We start from the raw sequence: 15,621 nt of genomic DNA on the forward strand, positions 1-15,621 counted from the left end.
TGTGGGCCTATTTTTTGGTACTTTTAAAAAAATAATTGATCTACTATGTGTTTATCCTTTTACTAATGCCAGACTGGTTGGATTACTGAAGCTTTATATTAAGGTGGAAATTCAGATAGTTTGACATTTAAGACCTCCAACTTTTTTGTGTTCCAAATTGTTTTGGCTCTTTGAGATCCTTTATTTTTCTATATACATTTTAGAATTAGCTCATCAATGTCTGTAAAAACCTACTGAGATTTAGATGGAAATAACTTTGACTATATTGATGTGTCTGAGGAGAAAAGACCTATTAACAATATTGAGTACTTGAATACATGAACACAGTATTTCTCTCTATTTAATAGCTTTCATCAGTGTTTTGTAGTTTTTAATATATGGATCCTGTATGTATTTTGCTAGACCTATACCTAAGTATTTTATGGGTTTTGGCGCTGTTGTAATGGTACTCTTTTTTACATTTCTATTTTTAATGTGTTCATTGCTATAGAAATACAGTTGCTTTTTTGTATATTGTCATTACATGTTTCGACCTTGATAATATCACTAATTGCTTCCACATTCTTAAAGATTTATTTGATTTTCCACATAGACTTCTTTGTTGTCTATGAACAGAGGGGCTTTTTTTCCTTCCTTTTTAACCCATATGCCTTTTTTCTTGCCTTATTCATTAGCTGGGGTTTTCAGTACAATGTTGAGAAAGAAGGATGAGAATAAGGATTCTAGCCTTGTTTCAATTCTTACAAGGAAAACTTTCAGTCTTTCAGCCTTTATCTTAGTATTAAACATATGATTTCTGTAGATGCCATTTATTAAGGTAAATTAGTTCTATTCCTAATTTTCTAAGACTTTTGTCATAAATTGATGCTGAATTTTGTTAAATGTTTTTGCAGCATCCATGGGAAGGAACAAATGTGGGTTTTTTCTTGTTTTTTTTCTTTTTTTCTTCTTTAGTCTGTTGGTAGAGGGAATTACATTAATCAATTCATGAATGTGGTACCAGTCTTCTATTCCTAGAATAGACCTATGTGGTCATGACATGTTATCTCTTTTCTCTACTGCTAGATTTGATTTGTTAATATTTTGTTGAAAATTTTTGTATGTATATTCATGAGCAAGTGGTATGTAGTTTTCCATTCTTTTAATTTCTGCCCTTATCTAGTGTTGGTATCATTAACTGAGTTGTGAAGTGTCCCCTATTGTTTCATTACCTGAAGAGTTCGTGTAAGATAGGTATTCTTTCTTTCTTAAATGTATGTTAGAATTCACCAGTGAAGATATCTGGGTCTGAATTTTTCTTCGTTTGGAGGTTTCAAAACTATGAATTCAATGAAAATATGTAAAACTATTTAGTTTATTTCTTCTGAAAGAGCTTTGGTAATTTGTGTCTTTCAAGAAATTTGTCCATCTCAGAATAACCACAAAAATTCCTTGAAATATTTAAGTCAAGTGAACAGATATGTTGGGAGGGGACGGGGAGAGAGGAACAGGTAAAGGGGCATGAAAATCAACTACAATGTATATTGAGAAGTAAAATAAAAATAAATTTAAAAAAAAAAGAAATTTGTCCATCTCATCTAAGTTGTCAAATGTAAGGGTATAAAATTGTTTGTAATATCCCCTTATTACTATATTACTATCCATAGTATGTTAGTCATGTAACCTATTTTATTGCTGATATTGGTAATGTGTGTCTCCTATCATTACTGTTCAGTCTTGCTAGAGGTTTTTAATGTTATCAATCTTCTCAAAGACCTAGCTTTGGGTTTTATTTATATTTTCTATTTGTTTCCTATTGTAAATGTGGTTGATTTATTTGCTCTTACTTTTATTATTTATTTATTTATACATGCCATGGGTTTAAATTGAATTACACTTTTTACTTCTGTGCCACAGATCACAACTCTTCCATATAAGTGGAAGAAAAACTTGAGCACAGATTCTCTGATTCATCTGATTACTTCTGTGTTCATTAACATACTTGGAACATACTAGAATCTCAGTAAAAGTTCAATGACTGAATGGATGAATGAATGGATGGATGGATAGATAAACACAGAATGAATAAATGTGCGATACTCTCCTCAATACCACTATGTTCACACCCACAATATGTGTACAAGGGTACTTCAGAAAGTTTGTGGAAAAACAAAATTAAAAGATAAAAATTTAAAAAATAAATAAATAAACTTTATTTTTCAGCATAAATCCCATCCAGTTCAAGACACTTTTGTAAGCAATGACACTTTTGAAAGCCATTTAATCCATCCCTAAAGAACTGAGGTTCCTGGGAATTTAACCATGTCAATGCAGTCTTTTTAACATTATTAACTGAAAATAAAAGGTAACTTTAAATATTTTTTAAGATTACAAAAAAAAAAAGAAGTCAAAAGTAGCAAAATCAGTAATACACAGTAGATGCCTAACGATTTCCCAACAAAAATCTCCCAAAATTGTCCTTGTTTGATGAGAGGGATGAGCAGGAGCATTGTCGTGGTGGTGAAGGACCCTCTTGTGAAGTTTTCCTGAGAATTTTTCCACTAAAGATTTGGCTTTCTCAAAACACTCTCATAATAAGCAGATGTTATCATTCTATGGTCCTTCAGGAAGTCAACGAGCAAAATGCCTTGAGCATCCCAAAAAACTGTTGTCATGACCTTTTCTCTTGACTGATCCACTTTTGCTTTGACTCGATCACTTCTACCTCTTGGTAGCCATGGCTTTGATTGTGCTTTGTCTTCAGGATTGTACTGGTAAAGCCATGTTTCATCTCCTGTTACAGTTCTTTCAACAAATGCTTCAGGATCTTGATACTACATGTTGAAAATTTTCATTGAAAGCTCTGCTTTTGTCTGCAGCTTATCACAACAGTTTTGATACCCACTGAGCAAACAATTTGCTCAACTGTAATTTTTCAGTCAGAATTCTGTAAGCTGAACCAATTGACATGTCTATGGTGTTGGCTATTGTTTCTGCTAAGTATCAGTCCTCTTCAATTAGGGCATGAAAAAGATTATTTTTTTCTTACAAATTGATGTGGATAATCTTCATTCGGCTTCATCTTTGACATTGTCTCATCCCTTAAATGAGTTATTCATCTGTAAAGTGCTGATTTCTTTGTGTGCATTGTTCCCATAAACTTTTCATAAAGCAACAATGATTTCACCATTCTTCCATCCAAAATTCACCATAAATTTGATGTTTATTCTTGCTTCAATTTTAGCATAATTCATGTTGCTTTGATAGAAACTCTTTTCAAATTAATGTCTTATCCTTCTTAGTGCCTCAGTGTAGATCCTGCTCAGACATGTTATACCAAGTTGGTATGAGTTCATTTTGGTGCAAAACAATTTTGAAATTTTTGCAGATTTTTTTAACAATACATATTTTTCATGAACATTTTGAAGATTTTGTATGGCACTTAGGCCAATCTTCTCCACAGTTCCTGCACACCTAGACTTATGTAGCCCTTATTTATTGGTATGGCTAAAGACATATATTTGAGGTCACAAAAAACTGAACTAAATTTATAACCATCCTGACTGTTTAATTCTGGCAAATTGACTTAAGTTTCTGCATCTCAGAGTCTTCATCAGTAACATGGAAATAAAGATCTTGTTCACAGGGTTGATGTGAGCACTAAAAGAGATAATGTATGTCAAAGATCAGCACTTACTGTTTGATACATGGTGGTAATTATTATTGTTTTCTTAATTCTAGCATTCCATAACTAAAGAGCAAAATATATCACTCTGAAACAAAAGAGATGAAAATCAAAGAGAACATGCAAATTACAAAATAGAAGAAGATATCTGTGACTCATAACACACAAGAGAATAGTATCCAGAATATATAGTGAATATTAATAAAGCAATAAGTAAAATACAAACAGCCTAATAAAAAAACAGCAAATAATATAAATAGGTAATTTAAAGAAGAATTAAAAATAAGCAACAGACATATATGTAGTCTATTCATTTCACTATCAATCAAGTAACTGTACGTTAAAACAATGAAATACCACAGAACACCCAAAATGTTGAAAGACCATTTAAAAATCTGACAATACTATAAATTGTGGAGAAAGTATAAGACCAGAGCTTGCATACGTTGCATATGAGATTGTAAATTAGTGTAAGCACATCTGAAAATCAATTCTACAATATCTAGTAAAATTGAAGATATTCATGCAATACCAAGCAGCAGTTCCATTCTTGAATATGTATGTAATTTTGTTTATATATGTGTGTTTGCATATATGTATATGCATAGTAGTGTATATATGTGTGATTGTGTATGCATATATATATATTTACACATAGAAATATTTTATATAATATAAATATATTTTGTATACACACACTCATGTATATAGGTGTGTGTCACTGTTTGTGAACAAGGAGATACACATAAGAATGTTTAGCAACACTGTCTAAAATCACAGAAATATGAAAGCCACCTACTTTTCCATAAATCAGACAATGGATAAAAATGTGTAGTATATTGATACAATAAGAAACCAAACAGCTATTTTAAAATGCATTAAGTAGAACTACATCTTTCACCACAGGTATATATATATAAGACCAAGACAATGAAAGCAAGTTGCAAAATTACATGCACAGAATATCACTACTTACATGACGGTTAAATCATGCAAATGAGAGTGTGTGTGTGTTTGTGTGTGTGTGCACGGATGCATACAATCTCACCTTTCAACTACAGTCACTGCAGATTCATTTTAAAAGTAGAATCTCCCTTGCAGTGTGGCATGAGTGACCCTATATTTTCATAAAGCCAGTATATCCTGGGAGCAGAAAATAATGTTAATGGGCACGTAATTTAGAGACCTCCATTTTCTCAGTTGCTAAATGTACAACTGATTCTCACATAAACAGCTCACCCTCTTCTACAGTTTGGTTTCATTAACATCATTATGATGAAACCAGAAACACTAAACACTTGCCAAACATTTATTTTTCCCATGCCTCTGTTTTTCTGACAATATGTCAAAGTTATCTCCAGGATATGACAGCACACACATGATCTTACATTGTTCCTTGGATACAAATTTTAAGAATATTTTATCTCTCTTTATTCCTGTTAGCCACCACCCTGCATGAAAACACTATTATATAGTATTACATGAACTAATCATGGGTGCAGTCATTTCTATTTAAATCTCCCTAAGATAGACAAGCTCATTCTAGTTTGCTTTAAAAATATTATAACAGATTGTATCAATACACACAGAGGGCAGGTGGTTACATCTTGTGAGTTACTCTTTCTGGTGCAAGAGGTGAAGGTTTATGGATTTCTCTGATAGTGGAATTGGGATATTTTGATCCAGACCCTACTGTTTGTTATTGATTATCCTCAGAGATATCATATGCATCTACAAGCAAATAAATAGTTATGTGCCTTTTTTGCCCCATTTTTATACACATAATGCAAATTATGCACACCATTCTATATCTAGACTATTTGGTATTGGACTTGAAGGGAAAAGAGATCTCTGGGGATTTTGCAACTGGGATTTAAATTTTCAAGTCCAAAAGTGACACACTTAGCTTCCACCAATAACCCATTGGCCAGACATAGTCCCAAGGCCCTGTCTAATATTAAGGAGGCCAGCAAGTGCTAGCCTACCATGTCAACGACTAGAAGAGGTGACCAAGGCATAGGCAGGTCAAAGAGCTATGAAGTGGAGACATCAGGGTTCACCACCTGATTGGTTTAACTCTGGATCCCCATGTTGGATAGAGCCTATGAAGCCTATATATAATACACATTCATTTATTCTTTGATTCTATATTTATTCCTTCTGTGTCCCTGAACTCGTGCATGACATAATTGCATATCAAAAGGAAAAATAAAAAAGCGAAGTCATACACAGGATCTTCAAATTACTTTAAAAATGGATTATCAGAGTGTGGAACATTTCCCATATTATCTGTGTAAAATTGTTGTGTCCCTGCATTGCATGAGTCTTATTAGCTGAGTCATTTTTACTTCCTAAAGGACAGAACGGCTCATCCAATAGAGAGCAGACACTATTGAGGCCAGGGACATATGTTCATGCATTGGGAATGGTAGCTGGCTAGGCTCTCAATAGCAGCCATGAGGTCACCTGTACTCTCAGCCCCATAGAGGTCATGCTAGTGTCCAATGGAGAAGTTGCATCTGGGGAAAAAGAAACTTGTGGCAATTGCCCGAGTGACATCTCAGCAATACCATCATGCATAAAGAGCAGCATTGTACTTACAATTCCGAAGGCAGTGTAGTGCACTAACAATTACACAGCGGAACTTAGTTCATAGCCAATATGGTGAAGATCAGACCCAGAGTGGGCTGGCTGAATAACACTAGATCACAAAAGCACTCAGATTTACCTAAACCAATAAATATGAAGAGGCCACAGACAGCTCTCTGGAAATGCTTGGGGGAATTTCAGTGATTTGGGACAGATATATCGTTTAAAGGTATAAGAATAAGAATCACGGAGTTTATATCTTCAGCCGCAATATTCTCCTAACTTCAAGAATCCTTTATCCAACTACTAATACATTGTCTCCACTTAGATATCAAATAAACATCTCTATATGAATATGTCTAAAGCTAAACTCTGGTGTCACCTCCACCAATCTATACCCCTCCATGCACTCTTCCTGCAGCCTTCCCCACCTCAGCCAATGGCAATTCCATCTTTCCAGTTGGCAGGACAAAACCTTGATCATTTTTGCCTCTCGTTTTGCTCACAGCCCATGTGCTATTCATCAAGAGGGTCCATAAATTCTACCTGGAAATAATACACAGAATCCTCTCACTTTCTCACCATGGACTCATCTTCTACACTGATATAGCCCATCACCACCTCTTGACTGGGTGGCAGTAATATCTACTAACTTGTCTCCCTGCCAGTGTCCTGACTCTTTATTTTCTCCATGCCATTGCCAGAGCACTCCTGTTTAACTACAGTTGAATAATGTCACTACTCTGTTCCAGATAATGATACATTCTCTTCTCATTCACATTAAATCCAAAATCCCCACGATCAACTTTACACATCTTTACCTCTTGCCTGCCATGCCATTACCTGCCTACTCGCCTCACTTGTCTCCCCTCCTTTTCACTCTACTCCAGCCACACTGAATTTATTGCTGTTCTTCTAATGCACCAGGCATGCTTCTACCCCAGGACCTTGGCACTTGCTCACCCATCTACCAGGAATGCTTTTCTTTGTGAAATCTATACTAGCACACTCTCCCCTCCTTCAGCACTTCTCTCAGATGTTTGTCACCTGCTAATTGAAGTCTTCCTTGATGTCCTTACTGGAAAACCCCTCACCTACACCTTTACTTTCTATCTCCCTTCCTGCTGTAAGTTTCCCAATAGACACCATCTACTGTATTATCCCTAAATTTCCATTGTTGACTAAATCCATTTAGTCCCTCCTGCTCTGTGTCCTATATCTATACCTGCCGTATTGTGGTTAAGAGAGATTAATTTGGTAAGGTTGAAAAAATATGAGAAAGACCTGTGAATCAGGTGACTGGAAATATTGGAGAAAAACAAACATTGGAGACATTTCTTTTATGTCTTGTGAGATCTATTCCTGCAACTAACTACAGGGTGGAAAAGATAGAGATGGACCCCTGGCTCATGACATGAGTAACTGTTCTCTGGGTTACAGGCAAGATCCTGGCAGGAGTATCTGTGGACTCAATGCTGAATTTACATGGACAGAGCTGGAAAGTAATATTTTCAGGAATAACTCTTCCAGTGCCTCCTCAAGGGATGAAGATGGAGTCCAGAAAATGGTATACCTGGGTGTCATTCAGCACCAGGATTGCACACTCTTCCCCAGAACTCCAAGTTAAAGGCTATTCATGGACCTAAGACTATGGGCAAACTGCTATGGTTTCCCCCACTCCACACTATGAGGGGGCTCTATGCCACTGAATTGACTGTTTAATAAAATTGACCTTTTCCATCATAAGCATACCATCTCCTCTCACCCCAACCTGATCAGGTTCAAGAGCGAGCTGTGAAACAAGCATGCAGCCTGGTGGGGGCTTCAACCTCCAAAACCTGAAATCCAAACGAAGAGTTGGCTTGCACTCCAGCCTGGCCTTTAATATCAGGATCCTTAAAGCCAGTTCATTTCAAAAATTCCCGTAATCCCAAGGCAATGATATGTTATCCTCTCTGTTTGGTCGAGGATGACTGAAAATAGATTCTCTGAACCCAGAATGAGGTCAATAGTCTGAAAAGTGTGAGCATATTACAGAAAAAAAAAAAAAAAGATCTGAAATTAGGATTCCTCCACTATATCAGCACGTTTCTGATGAAAAAAATTTCTAAAAAAGTAGCGCTCAATTGTCTATACACAAGTTCTGATTCTGCCAGAATTTCACAAAATTACAGTCTGTGAATGATTTAATTTATTTTATTTTAACTTATCGATATACAATATAGTTGATTTTTGTGTACCTTTATCAATTCCTCCTTTTCCTCCCTTCCTCTCTCTCCTCTCTCCATCAACATCATATCTGTTCTGTAAATGATTTTTTGACCTAACACATTTATTAATATGTTAAATAAAAATTTACTGAACACTGGCTATGCATCAGGCTCTGTTTTTGTGCGGGTGTGTGTTTTCATATATTTTAGGTATATACTTAGGAGTAAAATTGAGCCATATGATTAGTCTATGTTTCACATTTGAAGAAATTTTAAAACGTTTTTCAAATGGTTGAACCAGTTTACACTTCCAATAGCAATCAATAACAATTCCAATTTATCCACATTCTCAGCAACACATTATCTGCCTTTTTGCTTATAGCCATCCTTGTGCATTATGAAGTGGAGTTACACGGTAGTTTTTATTTGTATTTTCCTAATGACTAAATTGTTGAATATTTTTCCATGTGTGCATTGGCCACTTACATATTTCTTTGGAGAAATGTCTATTCATTTAACTGGATTACTTGTTTTTTCACCATTGAGTTGTAAGACTACTTTACATATCCTTGATGAAAGTCTTTTACCAGATACATGATTTTCTACTGTGAGTGTTGTCTCTTCACTTTCCTTGGTGTCTTTTGAAGCATAAATGTTTTTAATTTTAATGGGACTTACTTCATCTATTTTTTTTTTTTATCTTTTGTCACTTGGGCTTTTTGTGTCGTATTTGAGAAAGCTTTGCCTAAACCAAGAACACAAAAATTTAATCTAATACTTTTTTTAAAAAAGTACCATAGCTTTAGCTCTTTAATTAAGGTCTATGGACCATTTATAGTTCGTTTTTGTGTGTGGTGTAAGAAAAGGGTACCACATCATTATTTTACGTGTGAATATATAGTTGTCAGCACCATTTGTTGAAAAGACTGTTTTTCTCCTTTTAACTGTCTGGCACCCTTGTTGAATGTCAACTGACTATAAATGTGAGGGTATATTTCAGGACTCTTAATTCTATCCCATAGATCTGTATATCTACTTTTATGCCAATGCCACACTGTCTTGATTATTGCAGCTGTGTAATGCTTAACATTGGAAAGCATAAGTCCTCCAAATTTGTTATTCTTCAAAATTGTTTTGGAGATTATAATTTTCATGTGTCTCCATATGAATTTTATAATAGGCTTCTTGATTTATATAAGAAAGCCAGCTAAGATCTTGATAGACATCACATTGAGTCTACAGATCAATTTTAGGAGTACTTCCATCTCAACAATATTGTCTTCTAATCCATGAACTTAGATTTTTTTTCATTTATTTATATCTTTAACTTATTTCAACAATGTTTTCTAGTTTAGAGTGCACAAGTTTTATATTTTCTTTTTAAAATGTACTTATAATTACTGTATACTTTTCTAGTACTGTTGTTATAAATTATTTTCTTAAAATTATTTTAATTGTTCATTGTTACTGTATAGAATTACAATTTATTTTTGTACATTAGTTTTGTATCCTGAAACCTTGCTGAACTAATTTACTAATTATAATAATATTTTTGTGGATTCCTTAGGATGTTCTATACACAATGCCATACATATCATATTTGAATATAAATAGTTTAACTTCTTTGGCTCCAAACCAGATGCCTTTATTGCTTTTTCTAACCTCATTGCATTGGCTAAAAATCTCGAGGAAATATTGAGCAAAAGTTATGAGAGTGGACATCTGTGTCTTATTTCTGATCTTAGGAGAAAATAGTTTAAGCTTTTACTCTTAACAATGTTGATAGCTGTGGGTTCTTTGTAAATACTCTTTATCAGGTTGAGGAATCTCTCTTCTATTCCTTATTTAGTAAGTGTTCTTTTATTATGAAGAGGTGTTAGATTTTGTCAAACAGTTTTTTCTGGGTCCACAGAGATGATTATGTGGTTTTTGTCCTTTATTTTATTAATATGATATAGATGGGATCTTTAACAGCTGGTTGAAGACTTCAAATATCTTTTTCTCTTTTTCCACTGAGAACTGCACTATTTAAGATGGTGGTTTTCATTTAGCCTGTGCCTCTAAGTGATTGCAATAAACAAAACCTCTCTACTGACCCTCGCAGAAGACATAGCATAAGTAAGAATAAACTATTATTGTTTAAAACCACTGAGATTTAAACCACTGAGGTTGCTTTTTTATGTTGGTGCTTTTAAAATATCTTCACAAATTCATCTTTAACAAACTCCCTCTCAAAATGTAATGTCTAACTCCCAGTGAGTATGAGTTGGAATTAGTGACTTACTTCTTACAAACAAAAGTAATGATGTGTGAATTTTTAGGATGAGTCATAAAATTAAAAGGCATTGCTCACTCGCTCGCTGTCTCTCATTATTTTTCTCTTTCTCTTTCTCTCTTTCAGGAAAAAATGCAAGCAGCCCGATGGAGTGGCCCAGTAGCCAAACAATGAGCCCTCTAGCCAAATCTGAACATCCAGTGAAAAACTAAGACCTGCTGTCAAATAACATGTAGAAAATCAACTAGGAAGTCATTTGTTTCATACCATTTAATAAGCTCAGACTCAGCGGAATTGTTTTTGTCCTGGTAGAGATGCAAGTAATTTCCCTTTGGTGAAACAGATAACTCCCCCCAAAATATGTCACTGTTGGACATTAACCAGCTTTTGCATGTTATCTGTAAACTATATATAAATGTTGCTTATATTTACTTGGATTTCTTAAACATTCTTTGAACCAATCATGACATGTTAGTAGATTTCTTATTAAGTATTCAATAAAATAAAATATTTTACACAGGTTCATTTTATATATTCTTTGGAGTCATTATTTTACCTATTTGAAAATATGTTTGAAGAGCTATTTGCTCAAATTAAAGCAAAATTAATCCCTATCATTTATTTAAATGTAAGGCTAGGAGCTGCCTATTATTCCTGTAAAGATTGTTTGTTTGTTTGCTTATTTGTTTGCTTGATTTAATAGTAGCACCCTCCTCAGTAACTTAGTAGATGCCAACACTGTGCCTTAGTACTTTTTTTTATTTTAACATTGCTGTAACTGAATGAAAGAAATATTAGTATTGACAAAGTTTGTATTGTTGACCTAAAAAGAAACTGAGACCAAATACATACACCAAGGATCTATAGATCCAATATGACTATTGTAATCAGGGAGACACAGATCAGGTAGCCCTGAAAAATGCATTCCAAAGAGGGCCAACAAAGCTTAACATTTTGTAATCACAGGAAGGGAGAAGGATCAAAGGACAGATAGAGAGAGCAAGAGAGCCACACCTAATTACTTCATCAGGCTTTCTACTGGTAGTATATGACATACAGATTTGTAATTGTTAGTGGATTACATCCTACATGCAGGGATGTAGGATAAAGGTAATAAGAGGTATTGGTCTTAAGATAACATTTTCCAGGACAGGTGGATGTGATTATTGACTTATCCCAGATCACCCAAGGCACTATAATTTAGAGGCCCTGGTCAGAGTAGATTCTTTTGGCTATCAGTATGGTAAAGTGGGCTAGAAAACATTAAATGACTTGCCCAAGTTCTCACAGTTAACTGGTAGAACCAGTATCAACGATTAGATCCAACACCAAAATCCATTTGCTTTCCATATATCACAATGTCTCTGAAATATAACCAGAACTGATTTTCTGCTTTTGCAAGATAGTAGAGAACCACCAGAGGCTGACCTGGTTGAGATCTGCCTTTCAACTTTTCTCACCTGAACCAGTGAGGTTTATTATAACATATGTCCAGTCTGTGTCCATGTTAAGATATTGCTGAGCAAAGTGACACATGTTCTCACTGGTTGAACCATTCTCAACAAGGAACAACTACAAATCAGGAGTAGATGAAACCAATTTCCATCACCCTTCTATAGTCTCAAAATTATTGCTGTGTCCTCCTGGGGACTGAGTAATGTTCAGGTCTCTACAATGCTCTAGTTCAGGCTAATCTTTGATTTTCAGATTAAGACTAAAGTTAAGATTTAGATTCTGAAGATTGTCTTTCAGATTCAAATAGCCCTACAGCAGCCCATAGTATCCTGACTGATTTTTTCCCACAGATCATTAAAACCTAACTCAAAAAGCACGTACTTTTTATCTGCAATGTAGTTCTGAATCACAGTGTGATTCTGACATATATTCCCAAAAGTCAGGACAAAATAAATTTGATTTCATATCTATTGGGAAATCAGACACTCTAGCAATTCTGCTCCTATTCAAAATTAGTTTTGTTACTGATGGTTCCTTATAAATGGGGAGCAAAAAAGCAAATCATAACACAAAAAGCTAAGATACCTAATTTTACTCTCAATATATTTGCCTTTGCTCATGCAGAAATACAAGGAATCTGGTCCCCTGGTAGCTACGGGGCACAAGACTCTAACATCAGCAAACATACCAGGGAACTGTAAAGCCAAAAGTTACTTTACTCTTCCTAGGACTTGGGTACCATGTCAGCTGTACATTCCACAGGGTCCGTTGAGTCAGGTGCCACAGTTAGGTTTTGTTAGTAAGGATGGACTTGGAGATTTCAGAAGTAGACCCTGGGGTCAAGAACTCTCCCACCCCAGAATGTAAAATCTTGTTCTGAACTCTCACTTATAACTTCTGAGTCCCTCTACCACAGGTTAGCCTGACAGGTTTTTTAAAATCATAGTAACATGACACTGAATAATTACTACCTAATTGCAGCCATTTATTTGCCAGGAAGTCATACATTGTCTTTCTAAGACATGCTGATAAGTCCATTCACACAGGATTAAATACTTCCAGCCCGAAAAGGCTATTATGCTTGACAGACTGATTAACAAGTATAGGGACCTGAAAACTAAGTAAATGGGATGCTTTAAAATTCACTAGAAGGATGCTTTTAATTACACTAACAAGTCTAGAGTCTCTACATACATTTTTTTCCAGTAAATGGATTGAACATATGCAGTGCAATTTCTGACTAATAGTGCTTAATAGAGGTAGTCAATCTTTCAACTTGTAATATTCCTATTTATATTAAATCAGTGTTTAGTGTTTTCCTAACTGTTCTCCAGGCTTCATGGCCAGGAGACTTTCCTACACCACAAGAGAACTGTTGACTCCACACTAGTGACTCCTAAGAACTCAAAACCAAGAGTGTAGAGGAACCAGCAAAATATAAATAATAAACCCATGGGGAGGGACATTGACCACCTGGACTACAATATTGCCAGGATAAAAGTACAGAGAGCAAATTTAGAGAAAGGCTTAGGACTAAGGGGCTTGGCCAATGGGAGATCTCACATCTGAGAGAGTCATATACACATGAGTATTGAAATACTTCACCCATGAAGATGCCCATTTCTTTCATTTAGGACCCTATCTTCATTCTTTCTATCTCCCAAGCCTCAAGATAATACAGTGGAAAAAAATCCAGCAAGAAATCAGGAACTCACAAGATTCATCCTGCTCTTCTCCAACAGATGCTGCTTTCCTCAAGTTATCTTTTGTCTTATCCATGTGTGCAGCAGGGTGCATAGCTGCCACCTTCCCTAGAAGAAAGGCTCCATCAGTGAACACACTAAGGATGCTTTCCATTAGAAAATGCATGAGGAGGAAGATGCTGATATTCTATTGATAATCGTCTTTGAGCTCAGAAATCTGCAGGGTTACTAGGCTTCTACTGACCCATCACATTTTTACCTGAATATCAAGGACAAAACTCTGTTGCATAACTGCCATAATAGGAGGGCAGCATGCATTCATTCATCGAATAATTGTTTACAGAGTGAGTCCTAAGGGCAGAAACTGTGTGAGGTATTCAGGATGATAAAAAATAACACTGACAATAGCATAGGTTGACAAAGAACTCTGATTTACATGCATCTTTGTATTCTGCATTTAAAAAATGTGAAGTAATTTCTATTATTATTTCATACTATGAGTTAAATGTGTCCCCCCAAATTTCATGTATTGGAAATCTGACCTCCATGGTAACAATGTTAAGAGGGTGGGAAACCAATCGTGGTATATGAAAGCTGGAGCCTTTAAGAAGTCATTAGATTATAAGGACTGTGACCTCATGAGTAGATTAATCCATTCATGGAATAATGGGTATGGTTCTGATGTTTTAATAAGAAGACCAAGTGAGGAGGTTAGTGCTCTTGCTCAGCCCATTCTCACCAAGTGACACCTTGTGTCTCTGCAGAGATACCCCACCAGGAAGAAGGCCGTCACTAGATGTTCCCCCTGAACCATGCACTTCCCAGCCTGCAAAATTGTAAGAAAAAAATTTCGTTTATATATTACCCAGTTTCAGGTATTCTAATATAAGCAACAGAAATGGACTAATACACACCACTTGTAAGGGTGAAGAAACTGAGATCAAACAGTTAAGTAACACAGCTTGTCAGTGGTCACACAGCTCGCAAGTGGCAAAGCTGGAATTTTTACCTGGTTTCAGGTATTCTAATATAAGCAACAGAAATGGACTAATACACACCACTTGTAAGGGTGAAGAAATTGAGATCAAACAGTTAAGTAACACAGCTTGTCAGTGGTCACACAGCTAGCAAGTGGCAAAGCTGGAATTTTTACCTGGTTCGAGAACCAGCATCCTTAACTGCTATGCAAACTGCCTCTGTGGTGATGAACACAATAAACGTGGTCTTCATCTTCATAGTCTGGAGAGAAAGAAAGACATTAAGCCAATCCATGAATAAATATGACTCCAGATTGTAATAAGGACTACAAAAAAATATAGACAAATTACCAGAACAGCAAATACAAAGAAGTGTTGTAATTTATATTGAGAGTTAAACCAGGCTTCTCTTTCTCCTAAAGAACTGACATTTAAGCTGAAACCTAATTAGCAAACACACATTATCTTATTGAAGAATTGGGGAAAAGTAAGTGAGGGTGTTCAGGAGCAGCAAAGTATCCCAGGCAAAGAGAATGCCTCGTCCTAGAATATGAATTAGTTCGGCAAAGGAAGGGAAAAACAAACAAACAAACAAAAGTATAATTGTGCTATTGCTGCAATAACGCAGTATAACAAACAATTCCAGTCTTGGGTTTAGGTCTGTTTCAGGTGTTTCTTCCTTTTTCACGTGTATTAGTCCCTCTCTTTTTCTTTTATTAAAAAAAAAAAAAAAAAAAAAAAAAAAAAA

General features: G+C 35.3%; 1 long non-coding RNA gene across 1 annotated transcript; it reads right to left on the minus strand.

The window, feature by feature from the left end:
* Nucleotides 1–3,255: 3,255 nt before the first annotated feature.
* LOC103609390 lies at nt 3,256–15,126 on the minus strand. Its single transcript, XR_552138.1, has 4 exons — nt 15,050–15,126; nt 13,909–14,004; nt 4,713–4,807; nt 3,256–3,639 (listed from the first exon to the last, which is right to left on the minus strand). It is a non-coding gene; the product is annotated as an uncharacterized LOC103609390 (long non-coding RNA).
* Between the last annotated feature and the right edge of the window lie 495 nt (nt 15,127–15,621).

The sequence above is a fragment of the Galeopterus variegatus genome, unplaced genomic scaffold (genome assembly GCF_000696425.1).
Source record: "Galeopterus variegatus unplaced genomic scaffold, G_variegatus-3.0.2 Scaffold9567, whole genome shotgun sequence".
In the NCBI taxonomy this organism is placed as follows: domain Eukaryota; kingdom Metazoa; phylum Chordata; class Mammalia; order Dermoptera; family Cynocephalidae; genus Galeopterus; species Galeopterus variegatus.